Source organism: Notechis scutatus, chromosome 2, assembly GCF_049901735.1.
Source record: "Notechis scutatus isolate UNSWTSFEM ecotype Mainland chromosome 2, rNotScu1.2, whole genome shotgun sequence".
NCBI classification, from domain to species: domain Eukaryota; kingdom Metazoa; phylum Chordata; class Lepidosauria; order Squamata; family Elapidae; genus Notechis; species Notechis scutatus.
The window spans coordinates 113,227,862-113,241,829 of NC_142010.1; the positions used below are offsets into that span (position 1 = coordinate 113,227,862).

General features: G+C 38.3%; 1 protein-coding gene across 1 annotated transcript in view; it reads left to right on the forward strand.

The window, feature by feature from the left end:
• The window catches only part of ACSF2 (acyl-CoA synthetase family member 2), a 56,277-nt gene that overhangs the window by 35,920 nt on the left and 6,389 nt on the right, over positions 1–13,968 (forward strand). The window lies entirely within an intron of this gene.

Below are 13,968 nucleotides of genomic sequence, written 5' to 3' on the forward strand. Positions count from 1 at the left end.
TACTTCTTTTGCGTTATAATTTTAGATTAGAGTTTCTTGTTATTTCTTTCATATGTGTCCAGAATAGCATAGGCTCTCCTGCTTGAGCAGGGAATTGGGCAGGAAGAGCCACAAAATCCCTTCCAACTGTGTTATTTTATATTCTGCCTACTGATTAGTATTAGTATTTCTCTCCTATTGATTGACCCTAGATTGCTCTCTGCGCAATGGTGGGATTCAATTTTTTTTACTACCAGTTCTGTGGGCATGGCTTGGTGGGCGTGGTTTGGCTTGGTGGGTGTGGCTTGGTGGGCGTGGCAGGGGACAGATACTGTAAAATCCCCATTCTCTCCCTACCCCACTAACCTGCTTTCCAGCTCCCCTCTCCTGTGCAGGGCAACAAAAGAAAACCCAGCCGATCAGCTGGGACTCGGGAGGTAGAGAATAGATGGGGGCGGGGCCAGTCAGAGGTGGTATTTACCAGTTCTCTGAACTACTCAAAATTTCCACTACCAGTTCTCCAGAATTGGTCAGAACCTGCTGAATACCACCTCTGTCTCTGCACCAGGAGGAGAGGTGTATGTAGGAGAGGTGTTGCTTACTTATCAAACTTGTACGCTGCCCATCTTGCCCAGGGTGACTTATATTTCTTTATGCCCATTGAAGTATGATTTCCTTATTTCCATTTATTTGATATACTTTTGATTCTCTAAAAGCAAAGAATGGGACATAGTGTGTTTTGGCTAATATTTTTTCCTATATTAAAAGGCATAGAGTTACCATATGAGGTTGTTTTCAGTCTAGCGAGCAGGCATTAAAAACAGAAATACAGTAGAGAGGAATGGATGCCAGGCCCACTAGAGATGAGTAACGATGGCATGGACAAAATGAAGAAATCGAAGTCCCCTCGGTTCTACCCCTTTTGGGCTTTGTAGGTGTTGGCAGGGAAAGAGAAAGAGAGACTAAGAAGCAGCAGAGGCTGGAAGCTGTAAATGGAACATTTTGGGCGTGTCTCCAGCCAAAGATTGACTGCAGCAAACTGCTGGCCGCTGTTCACATACAACTGTGAGCTTGTTGAGGCTTCCCCTGCCAAAGCAGTCTACAAAAGCCCAGCTGATTGAGTTGTTTACAGAGGTGAGACAGGCTCAATAAAGGGAGAAAATCCAAGGATTGGCTTGGGACACAGAGGACAGATTATATGCAAGAATGTCTGGTTTTTTTCCATTGTTGAGAGATGTCACTGAGGCCACTTTGTATACTGTTAGTCAGACTGATAGCCATGGTTGTTTTGCACAGGTACATTTCAAAAGATCCTTTGAAGAAGAAGATATTTCATTCGGGGTATGTTTGTGAATCTGAGGGCATAATTCTGGGCTGCCTGGGAGGGAAAGGAGCTATGTAATGTTTCTAAAACTCCCAGAAGTCAAATCTCTCAACCCCAGAGGCAGAGAGCTGGGGAGGTGAAAAACCCATAACTTGGATGCCATCTCTATCAATTACTTCCATGTGTAGCTAAACTATCCTGAGCTACTTACTCTCTTGTTTGCTCTAAACCTCATCTCTGTAGACATCGCCCTTCTTCCTTTTTGAAACCATTAATTCTTAGGGTCTCTTTATTGTTTTTCTGCCAGCTTTTGGTTTGCAATCTATAGTGCACTTCATTTCTGTCTCCCAGTCTGGAATATACTTCACTTGAACTGAGTTTCTGGCTTGCTGTGCTTTTAAACTCATTATTGATGGTTCTTTGAGCTCCAACTCTCTGATAACACAGTTTTCAGATCCTCCCTTTGTACTTTGTACCTAATCCTCATAAGGTCCAATTCAGCATCCAGCAGCTGGTTGGTTTTCTCTCAAACACCTCATATGGTTTATGGTGCTGAATTTCAGTGTGTAGGCCTTTGCATTATTCTACCTTCAAGATTGCTCAGGTGAAAGCCGCAAGGTACCCAGATACCTTGCAAAGGTTGATGTGACAGGAACAAAGTACTTCTCCTCTTAGCCTGGCATTCTTTACATCTTCAGAAAGTGGCTGGCCAGGAGAATCTTTATTCCCATGTAGATGCAGTTGCCTTTTGATTCAGTAGATGGTGTAAGAGTAGGTCACATGGCCTATTTTCTTTATAGATTAATAAATAAAGCCAAGCCCAACTATTATTCCTTACAAGGCCAAATTGATTGACCTTGCCATGGGTGAAACGGCCAGAACTGAAGCCCAAACATTCACTGTTCCATGCAGTCTTCCAGTTCATGTCCTTCGGAAGGGAGCAGGCAATCCAGTAGCCTAAGACAAAATAACCAGTGTGTGGAGGCAAGAGAGCATTCCAGGAACAGCTCATAGTAACCAATTGGACTCCTACAATGAGATTACTTCAAAATACATTCAAAGTAGAGCCTGACACAGTAACAAAAGGCCACAGATATGTGTACATCATGAAGCCTTTATTCAGACTGTATTTATTTGGGGAACATTGGAGGACTTAGCAGTTTTCATTCACTTATGGTGGTTTGATTTTTTTCCGTCCAAGGTAAAAATTACAGATTTAGAAGCAAAGATTCTGTTCTGACTCTTCAGAGCTCGAATAATTAATATGTACCTTTCATTAAAAATGTATCTATTTAGGGCTCTAAGCCAAAACAAGATAATCATGAGAATTCTGATGGCTGTCAATATATCTATATCTATATCTATATCTATATCTATATCTATATCATCTATATCTATATCTATATATCTATCAATCTATCTATGTTTTCTTATGTTTTCGTCGGTATTTATATGTATGGTATTTAGGTTTCTTCGGGTATTTTCCCATGTCTTAATATTTGTGCTTTTATTATAGTGACGTTTCGGCAGAATCTCAAACGATCCTTTGAGGATGGCAGATGAGATTCTGCCGAAACGTTGCTATAATAAAAGCACAAATATTAAGACGCTGGAAAACACTCAAAGAAACCTAAATACCATACGTGTGTGTGTGTGTGTGTGTGTGTGTGTGTCTTTCTCAAAAAGACATTATTTTCTTGAGCTCTCCTTTTATCTCAGGAGCATGCTTTGCAAAAGGTTGGGCTTTTAGAGTTGGTTTGGACTTGAGGGAAAGCCTTTGAACTCTTTTATGTTTGTGTCTGAACTCCTCAGTGGCATGTTGGCAGATTTAAGTTTGCACACCACCCATTATGCAGTTATTTACTGGTGATGAGTAAGAACTGGAAAGAGAAGAGTCAGTGATTCTCACAACATCATAGTTTTTATAATTCCTGCCAGAACTTTTCGGGTAGCATGGGGTCAGTAAGTGACAATGACTTCATTGTCCATGAGCCCTCTTCTCCACATCAACAAATCCCACACTTTCCTGGACCTCTGTTCAGTCCTTTGATTTAGACGTCCTAGAGGAACCAAAGTAGGAGGACATCTCAGGACAGGTAGGATTATACCACAAACTTCTCTTTCTTAATCAATGAACATTTTGTAAACATCTATTACTCTGCAAAACATGAATCAAATGGCTAATAATTTATGAAGGTTGAATTTCCATTTGCCTCTCTCTTCATGGAATAAACAGATGGCCACATCAAAAATATAGAAATAGAGTGTAGTGGCACTGAAACTCAAGGCTGTTTTGGACTTACTAGTTTAGCTGTTGATTGTCCTTATTACTCCATCTTTTTAAAAATGATTTTTATCAGTGTTAGCCTGAACAGTGCAGATTTTTGCCCAACAGATGATTAATATCTGTATGGCTGTATTATCCAACTTTAATGACACTTTTTTCATTAGTTCCCTATTATGGAACACTAGAAACTGAAATTATTCACATTCTACCATAGTTCAAATATCCCCACCTTGGTGCCTTCCAGATCTGGAACTCGCATAAGGACCTGGGAAGGAGTGATCATTGACAGAAGATACTATTTGTAGCTCAGGGTTGAACTATGCACAGGGGTGTCTAATTGGCTGCCTGCAGGCTGAATGTGTCACACGCAAGCCACGCCTACTCCAGCTCCTCAAATGGGAAAAACATCGCAAAATGTCATGTGACAGCAACATGATGCGGCGAGTTTGACAACTGTGAACTATGGGGTCTTAGGGCTCTCTGAGCTTGGTGGTTTCCTTACAGACGTTTCATTACCAAACTAGGTAACATCTGATGTTATCTAGTTTAGTAATGTAACGTCTGCAAGGAAACCATCAAGCTCAGAGAACACCAAGGGCCCCAAAGAAGTGCATGACACACAAAAGGTTTCAGGTTCAATTCTGTCTTCTGCAAGTATGGGTTGTAAGACTCCAACTTGAAATTCTAGAGAGCCACTGCCAGAATGTTAAACAATAAAAGAATGGACAATTTTGGAATGGCCGTGAGTCAAAAGATACCTTGGGGGAGCGAGGACGACCCTAATGGGCAGCACAACAATGCAACAAGGGTGGGAACCCTGGTTTCTCTTGATACAAGCCAACAACTTCAAGGGCTCCTCATTCTGTGAGTTGCAGACTCACAAAGGCAGAAAAATCAACTCAGAGGAAGAAGTTCTGAAACTAGAGCAACTTTACCCTAACTTATGGTAAGGTAAGTGAGGGTAAAGTTGCTCTAGTTCCAGAACTTCTTCCCCTAAGTTGATTTTTCTGCCTTTGTGAGCTTTATTGCTCACTTGGCAAAGAAGTCTTCCTGCCCTCCCTTCCCTATAACTGCCTATCTTCCTTCCAGTTTCAGACAGGTTGATTTATTATTAGGCAAAAACATTTGGAAATCTTTGATAAAATAGCCAGTTAATGTCACATGCCTCTCTGTGGCAGCTGCCAGGCAACATTTCTAAAACTCAGGCAGTACCGGAGAAAGATTGATGAACCACAGGAATGCTACTCATTATGGAAATAAGTATATACTCCAAGCCACCAAGACAGAAAAATAGCAGGAGGTTGGCTTTCAGCGGTCTGGCCTGGCTGGATGGGGAGAAGATTCCGATTTGTGGGAACTTGTCTCATGCAACATCCTGAGTCTTAAATCCAAGCTAAGAAAACCACTTGCTGTGCTCACATGCTGTACTTAAACATAAAATGATGACTTGGATCATGTGCCTGGCTAATAACTGGGTTTCCCACAAATCCTGTACCACAAATCACTTTAGCCAAGTCTAAAGTATTGAATGGACCTAGCCAGTGTTTAAGAACTGGTTCTGCAGACTCCATTGCTCCTCTTGCCATGCCATGGAACAGCTGATCAGCACACCAAGGGTCAGACTCAGCTCTGTTCTCAAGCAGCTCGCAAAATTCCTGAAAATTCAGCAATCAATACAAGCCAACTCTAGACTAGCACACCACTGAACCCAGCCACCCAAATATGATCCTCATAGGTGAGGTAAAACATTGAGGAAAACATTTCCCTCTGAGGAAGGGTAAAACATTGCAGTGGACAGGAAAGCTCTGGTAGAATTTATTAAACTCCTGCATGGAACAGAATGGTGGATGAGGAAATCCATTCCCTCTCTGGTTGTACTACAAATTTATTTATTTATTTTATTTATTTATTTTATTTATTTATTTTTATTTATTTATTTGATTTGTCAATTGTTTACAAGATAATAAGTATAAGTGTATACATAGTTGTGAATACATGAGATGGGTACATATAAGAAAATAAAAGAATAAGAGAAACAATAGGACAGGGACGGTAGGCACGTTGGTGCGCTTATGCACGCCCCCTACAGACCTCTTAGGAAAGGGTCAATAGTAGAAGGTCTAAGGTTAAAGTTTTTGGGGTTTGGGGAAGAGACTACAGAGTCGGGTAGAGTATTCCAGACATTGACTACTCTATTGCTGAAGTCGTATTTCCTGCAATCAAGTTTGGTGCGGTTTACTTTGAGTTTGTATCTATTGTGTGCTCTTGTGTTGTTATGGTTGAAGCTGAAGTATTCATTGACAGGTAGGACATTGCAATGTATGATTTTATATACCATGCTTAAGTCAGACCGAAGCGGCGTAATTCAAGGTTTTCTAGTTCTAGAATTTCAAGTCTGGTGGCATAAGGTATTCTATAAACGAGTAGAAGAGTGGAGAACTCTTCTTGTGAAATATTTCTGGACTTTCTCAATTGTGCTAATATCAGATACGTAATGAGGGTTCCAGACTGATGAACTGTATTCGAGTATTGGTCTAGCAAATGTTTTGTATGCTCTGGTTAGTAGTGTGATATTGCCAGAGAAAAAGCTACGTGAGATTAGGTTAACAACTCTTAATGCCTTTTTGGCTATGTAGTTGCAGTGGGCTCTAGCACTCAGATCATTAGAGGTGAGTATTCCAAGGTCCTTACAGAGCTTGGGTCATCAACAAGATCTTGACTATTCAGCTTGTATTTTATTTTCTGATTTTTTTTGCCAATATGTAAGACAGAGCATTTATTTGTTGAGATTTGAAGTTGCCATTTGTTTGACCATTCGGATACATAGTCAAGATCTTTTGTAGGGTAGCAGTATTGTCTGTGGTATTGAACAGCTTTACATCATCAGCGAAGAGAAGCATAATTGCTCTTAATATGATCACAGAGGTTGTTTATGTAGAGTATGAAGAGAGTTGGTCCTAGAACACTGCCTTGGGGGACACCACTATTGACAGGTACTGGATTTGATAGGACTCTCCCGATTTTGACCATTTGTTGTCTGTTTGATAGGAATGCTTCTATCCAGTTATTCAGTTGTCCAGATATACCATAGGATTTTATTTTTAGGAGTAGTTTGTCGTGTACCACTGAATCAAAGGCTTTACAGAAGTCTATGTAGATTGCGTCTATTGCTTTGCCCTGGTCGAGTTGTGTCGTCCATATGTTTTTGCAGTGTAAGAGTTGCAGATTACAGGATAGTTTTTTTCTGAAACCAAATTGTTTATTGGAGAGTAGGTTGTTTGTCTCTAAGTGGAGGATGATGGATTGGTTAATAATTGATTCCATGACTTTGCAGGTGACGCAGCATAAGGAGATTGGCCTGTAATTTTCAACTAGGCTTGGGTCTCCTTTTGAAGATGGGGATGACTGTGGCTTGTGACCATAGGTTAGGCAAGGAGCTGGTCCTGAAAGATTTTTCAAAGATTATACTTAGAGGTTCGCTATGGCAGTGGATAGCTTTTTAAGAAGTAGGCACATATTCCATCCGGTCCAATAGATAGAGATGGTTTTAGATTGCGTAGTGATTTTTCAACATTGTCTTCTGTGGAAATCGATATGTATTAGGTCATTGTTGTTATCTGTGGTACGGTTAGGAAATACTGGGCAAGATCCATTGCTGTTTACAAATACTGAGCCGAAGAATGTGTTAAAGATGTTGGCTTTAATGGTGTCGTCGTTGCAGTCTTTACCATCAGGTCCTATCAAGGGAGGGATGGACCTTGAGTCTTTCAGTTTGTTGTTTACAAAATTGTAAAAAGCACGGGTGGAATTGGTGCTTAGAAGGTTTTCTTCTTGTTTAATGTGATAATTGGTGCATTCGGTCTTTATCTGGTGGCATAAGTTTTTGTATCGGTTTTTGAAATTGGCAACGTGACCAGTTGTTTTCCAGAGTGTCTCTTTTTGGATTGAGTTCCTTATTGATATGGGTATCTTTCTTTTTGTTTTGTTTTGGGAGTTGTTTAGACAATAGTATGATGCTCTTTTGATTTCAAGAAGAATATGTTGTAATGGTCTTCCGGTATTGCATCCGAGAATGATTGCCAACAGGGAGAGAGGCGTTCATAAGACAATGCCTTTTTTGAGTTATAATTGGGTTACCTTGAGGTGTTTTTGTGTGGCGATGTTGGACAAAGCAACTTTGGTCACTGGGAAAGGGCTTTAGTTTGTATTCGAAAAATCAAACTATGCAGAAGAGAGATCCAGGCGTTGTTTGTCTAGGGGTTCAAATACATAGGTCAACTGCTAAAAAGGAGCATTCTTAGAGGAAACAGAAAACATTTCTTCATATAAACCTGAAAACTCATAATATTTATCTGTCACAAGACATGGAGATAATCACTTTCAAGATGGTTTTCATAGGAGACTAAGAGAAATTTGTGCGGGATTCATTTGATGATGGAACACCATTTTGCAGCATTTGGACTGTGGGTTTGCTCCACCAGTGGTGTGTTTCTTAGGTTCTTTCTGCAGCTCAAATCTTACAATTAGATAGGAAAACAGATAGTTCTTTGCTTTCTTTTTTTCAGAGCATGTTAAAATGCAAACTTCCAGGTAAACAAAAATACTATGGTGTTACTTCGATTTCAGATTTATTCTATAGTACACAGGTAGTCCTTGAGTTATGACCACAATTGAGCTCCAAATTTAACTGCTGAGTGGAACATTTGCTAAATGACTTTTCCCCATTTTACGACTTTTCTTGCCACGTTTCTCACTGCAGTTGTTAAGTTTGTAACACGGTTGTTAGAAGGCTTGTCAGCAAGTCATAAAAAATGATCACGTGACCCCAGGACACTGCAACGGTCATAAATACGAACTAGTTGCCAAGCATATGAATTTTGATTAGGTGACCAGGGGGATGAGGCAACTATCGTGTGAAAAATGGTCATAAGTCATTTTTTCAGTGCCATTGTAACTTTGAACAATCACTAAATGAACTATTGTAAGTCGAGGACTACCTGTACTCCAATATCATTGAATGAATACACATTATATCTGAAATTATTGATAATTACATATGTCTGGAATCCATTGATGCTTAAATGCAGACTCTTGAGATTGGATTCAGTTACAGATCATATGAAGAAACAACAATAAAAATATTCCCCTGAACTAGAAAATTTGTTTTATCAGAAAAGATAATATGAAATTGTAAACAGGACAGATGAAAGTATAAAAACATTGATTAGAAAGATTTTAAAAATTAGAAAAATATATGTAATTGAATTAAGAAAGGAATGAGATAATTTAAAATAAGGCTATAGGAAGTAAAGAAAGGGAAAAGCTATTGAAAAAAATGCGAAAATAGTTATAAGATATGGATTAGAATGTATAAGATAAATATGTATTGAGTTTATGTCTGTATGGAGAAGTGATAACCCGGGGCCACGCTGTTCTCAAAAAAAGATATTTTATTCATATTTGTATGTTTTGTGAAAACTTAAATAAAACTTTTATTAAAAAAAAATATTCCCCTGAACTTGTGAAATGGATTTTTCCTCATAATGCTGTATCTAGATATTTTTTCCAGCGATGTATTAGAGTGAAGGGCTTTTCTTGCAGATGGAATATCTTCACCCCGCAGGTTTGGGCCCTGCTACTTTTACCTTGCAGAAATTGAGCACAGCTGAGCCTAAAAGACTTTTACCCTCAAAAATTAACTTGGTCCTTCCAAATTTAGAGCAAAAGGAGACTTGGTCCTTAGGGACCAGGCACATAGTCCCAAAGAACAAATTGTAAGCCAATTGATTTTAAGCAAGCAAGGGCAAGATTTTGGGGAAAATGAGAGGAGATTGCCAAGAGAGGACTGGAAAGAACATTGGTGTTTCAAGTCTAGACAAATATCCAATGCTATTATTAAATCCATCCCAAAGCTCAAAATGAGACAAACTTTGGTAGCTGGCTCCATCTCTCTTAAATACTTCCTTTGGCTTATTATTTTATTCCCCTCTGTTTTTTACACAGCTTTTGAAGTTCAAAGATTATTCTTGTTTTCTGGCCAGTCCTCTTTTAAGTCAATGTTGCTTCATTTTCCCCTAGTATTTTTTAATTGAACTTAAACATGGCTTTAAATATAAATATCATCTGTGTCAAATGGCATGCAGGTTAGTACCGTAATAAAACTTGCCTTCTTCTTTTGTAGCCAATAAAGGAAGCACAAGTCTTTGTAATATGAGCAGAAACTGTGCCACGTTTCCACGTACTGCTGATGACTTTGCTAATCACTATGATAGAAATCTTTCCCTCCAATAATTTCTCTCAGTTCCATTTTGAAGATACTTCAGTGAAATTAGCTCTTTCTTTTATCCCTTTAATTCACATCTTGATCCAAGTCTTCACTCTGCTATTGAACAGTGGTGCTCTCTATGGAAAAGTGGACATACAGGTAGTCCTTGGTGTATAACCATTCATTTAGTGACTGCTCAAAGTTACAATGTCACTCAAAAAACTGCTTTATGACCAGTTCTTCTGACTGTTGCAGCATCCCTCCCCCCCAAATAAATGATCAGAATTCAGGCACTTGGCAACTGGCATGTATTTATGGTAGTCCCAGAGTCATATAATCACCATTTGCAACTTTTTCAGCCATCTTCCAGCAAGCAAAATGAATGAGGAAAAATGGTTTTGCTTAATGGCTACATGATTCACTTAACTGCAGTGATTCACTTAACAACTGTGGCAAAAAAGGTAGTAAAATTGGGCGTGACTCATTTAGCAAGCATCTTGTTTAGCAATGGAACTATGGTCCGTGCTCTTTCGTTGGAGAGCCCCAATCATTACAATTAGGGGGTGAAGCTGCCTTGGAGGGGCGGTGGAGTAAGGGGAAGCCGCAAGCCAGGGTGAGGGGAGCTGCATCTCCCCTCCTGGGCTTGGTCTTTTTCCCCCCGAAGACGACTGCAGCGGTGGTTTAAAATGGCCACCCTGAAGAGGAGGACTCAGCTGGATTAAGATTTGTGCAGGAGGTAAGGAAAAGGTGGATAACATCTGAAGCGGGACAATTGGGCGATGCAACTAAACAAAAGTACCCCGGGATTAAGGTAACATGGAATTTTTAAGAAAAGAAAAGTGAGCAGCGAAATTACAAACGGACAGGAAAAAAAATAAGAAAATATTTCTGACAGCTAAGCGGGGTTTTGAACCAGGAAAGGAAGAAGCCGGAACTAAAGATTTAACTAAATTGGACTAAAATATTTTGGCAATAAACAGGCATAAAATAAAGCTGGACTTAAAATTATCAAATAATAATAATAATAAAGTTTACAAATTGGAGACTGGACTGTGCTGGAATATTGAGGTTCGAAAAACCCTAAATAAAAAATAGGGGAAAAAGGTGAAGACTTTGTATAATGGAGAGTGCCACCTTTTGACAAAAACTTGAGCTCAAACAAGGGAAAGCATCCTGTTTTTGAATGAACTTGTGTGGATATAGCATTAAAGAAATATTGAAACAAAGTAAGAAACTTAGAAAGTGAAAGCAGAACTAGAATAAAGAAAAAGCAAGGAAAGACTGACTGTGGGATTGATTGATGTTTTTGGTATACACCCTCGGCTGGAACAATTGAGAACTTTAGAAAATTGAAAGAAGAAAGAAAGAAAGTAAAAGTGGTTTTTTTGTGGACTTTAACGATCATAAAATACAAGAGTGTGTAATGATATCTCTTCGGGAATTAAAAATGGAACTTAAAAATATGAGAGAATTACTACAGGAAAGAGGCAAATCACTTTGTTCTGTGTTAGAAAAATGGAAATGACGACTGAAGAACAAGAAGAAAGAGCTTCAGAGGAGGAGGAGTCGACTCAAGAAGAAGACATCTTAAATAGACAATTAACACAAAGAACGCTACAAAGAAGTGGGGAAAGAAGGAAGGCTAAAAAGTTGAGACTTAAGAAGGCAATCAAAAGGGGGAATACCTGTGAAGTTGGGAAAGACAGAAAGACCCAGCAGAAAAGGGGAAAGGAAGATATTAAGAAAGAGAGGGATATAAACTGGAATGAGAAAAGATATGGGGAAAAGAGGGGGAGGAGAAGCAGTAAGAAACAGGTGCATGAAATAAAGAAATACAGAAATAGTAAAATGTTGAAAAGAAATTGTTTTTTCAGAGATAATGGTTGATGAATTAAAAAGTGGATTCTGCAGGGTGACAAGGGGTACTAAGAATATTTCTGCAATTAAAAATATTTAGAAAATAGGGTAATATAGATATTGATAACTCTTATTAAAAATTAAGGGGGGAAATATGCTGCGGAATCCAAATGAAACGATGTAATGATTATTATTGTAACTTCTTAAAAATAATGGTTATTGGGAATCAAGGTGAGGGAATAAAGGTATATTTTAACCATTGAGGTGTCACACTCAAAGCAGTAAAAGGGGGGACCTATACTTGTTTTTTTTTTAGTGTTAAAATTTGTATTAATTTAGAATTTATAAAAAGAATGTGTAATGGAAAGGGAATATGACAGACTAAAGAACCAACTAAATTAATGTCATATAGACTATTAAAAGCAAGGAGAGACATTGGCAACCTGTTGTTGTTGTTGTTATTATTATTATTATTATTATTATTATTATTATTATTATTATTACATCATCATCATCATCATCATCATCATTAGACAAACACATATTGTTTATCTTTATTTTTAAAATAAATATTAAAGGATTATATTTGAAATAATTGAAATGAAACAAAAAGATGTTTCAATTGAGATTAATGAAAGAGGCCAGAATTAATGTGTTTGTTTCTCTCCTTACTGAAAATTTGGAATGGAAAAGGTAATAATAGAATTAAGTATGCATATATGAATGTATAATTGCTGTCATATTTGTATGTAAAGGTGATGACCCGGAAATATGTTGTCCACTAAAAAGAGATTTTTGTTTTTATGTGAAAAACTGAATAAAATTTGTTAAAAAAAAAAAAAAAGATGTCCCGTGGTGAGTTGACTGTGGTGAATTGGCTGTGGTGAGTTGGCCATGGCAAGGTGTCCCATTCTGGCTCTTGATAGTCCTCTGCCTTCCATCATACCTATGGTTTTCTGTTAGTCTATTATGCTAGCTCTGCCAGCCCATCCAAAACAGAAGGACTTTTGCATTGAGTTCCATAGAGTGCTTATGATTCCCTTGGCAGCACTTCTCCATCCAATCCTATTTGCATCAGGCCAAACACACCTAAATTTTTCTCTAGTCCATAATTTTATTTCCCATCACAGACAATCCAGCATGTCTCATGAGCTCCAAAGCAAAGAGGGGCAGCTTTAACCCTCTTTATATACTCCAAGTCCTTAATCTTGTGGCACCATCAACTCATTTTCAGTCCTTGCAAAAAATTGCATTTTGTACAGTGGTGGGATTCAAATTTTTTTACTACTGGTTCTGTGGGCATTGCTTAATGGGTGTGGCAGGGGAAGGATACTGTCAAATCTCCAGTCAGAGGTGGCATTTTCCAGTTCTCCGAGTTACTCAAAATTTCCATTACCGGTTCTCCAGAACTGGTCAGAATCTGCTGAATACCACCTCTGATTCTGCAGCAATCCAAACAAGGATGGCACCATGAAAAGCACAAATTAAGCTAATGTTTTAAGTTGTTTATTTTTGCTCAAATCGTATTTTGATTTGTTTCAATCCTTAAAAAACTTCAGGTACGCCTCAGTTTACTGAGACAATAAATTATGCAAACTTAGATATCTTAACTAGGATTGGTGGAACCAGAACATCCAGATTTTGACCACTTTCCAGAAGGCTATGAAAATGGGGACCATTCTTGCCTTGTGGGGAGGGCTGTTCTGTGGCAGCAGAGCCCCTACAGAGAATGCTTGCCATTGAGCATAAGAACAGATGAAAAAGCACACAAAATCTGCCCACGGACTGTCTTATATTTTTAGTAAAGCAGATTTATTATTTAAACAAAATCAAAGAGTTAGAGGTTTTCTGGAATCCCCAAACATATCTATGGATTGTGAACAGAAGTAATGGAGTTATTTCCCATTCTCAGTGGCTAAATGCACCTTATGCAGATTGTACATACAGCACTGGTATTGCAAAGCATGTTTTCTACAAAATCATTTTCTAATTTGACTAATTAATCAAAAAACATCTAAGTATCAGGACCATATGTCAGGTTCTTTTCCAGTCTTTTAAGTAGCTAATCACTACAGTATTAAAACAGGCTTTTAAAATGCTTCTAAGTTTCAAAACAATTTCTCCTTACATATTATATCTGATGTATATGTTTCATATATCATGTGACATGTATTGAGATGAGAATGAAACCCACAGCTCTGAAATTTTTTTATAGTAGGTCTGCTTTAGTTTGTTTCTGATTTTTTTGTGAATTTC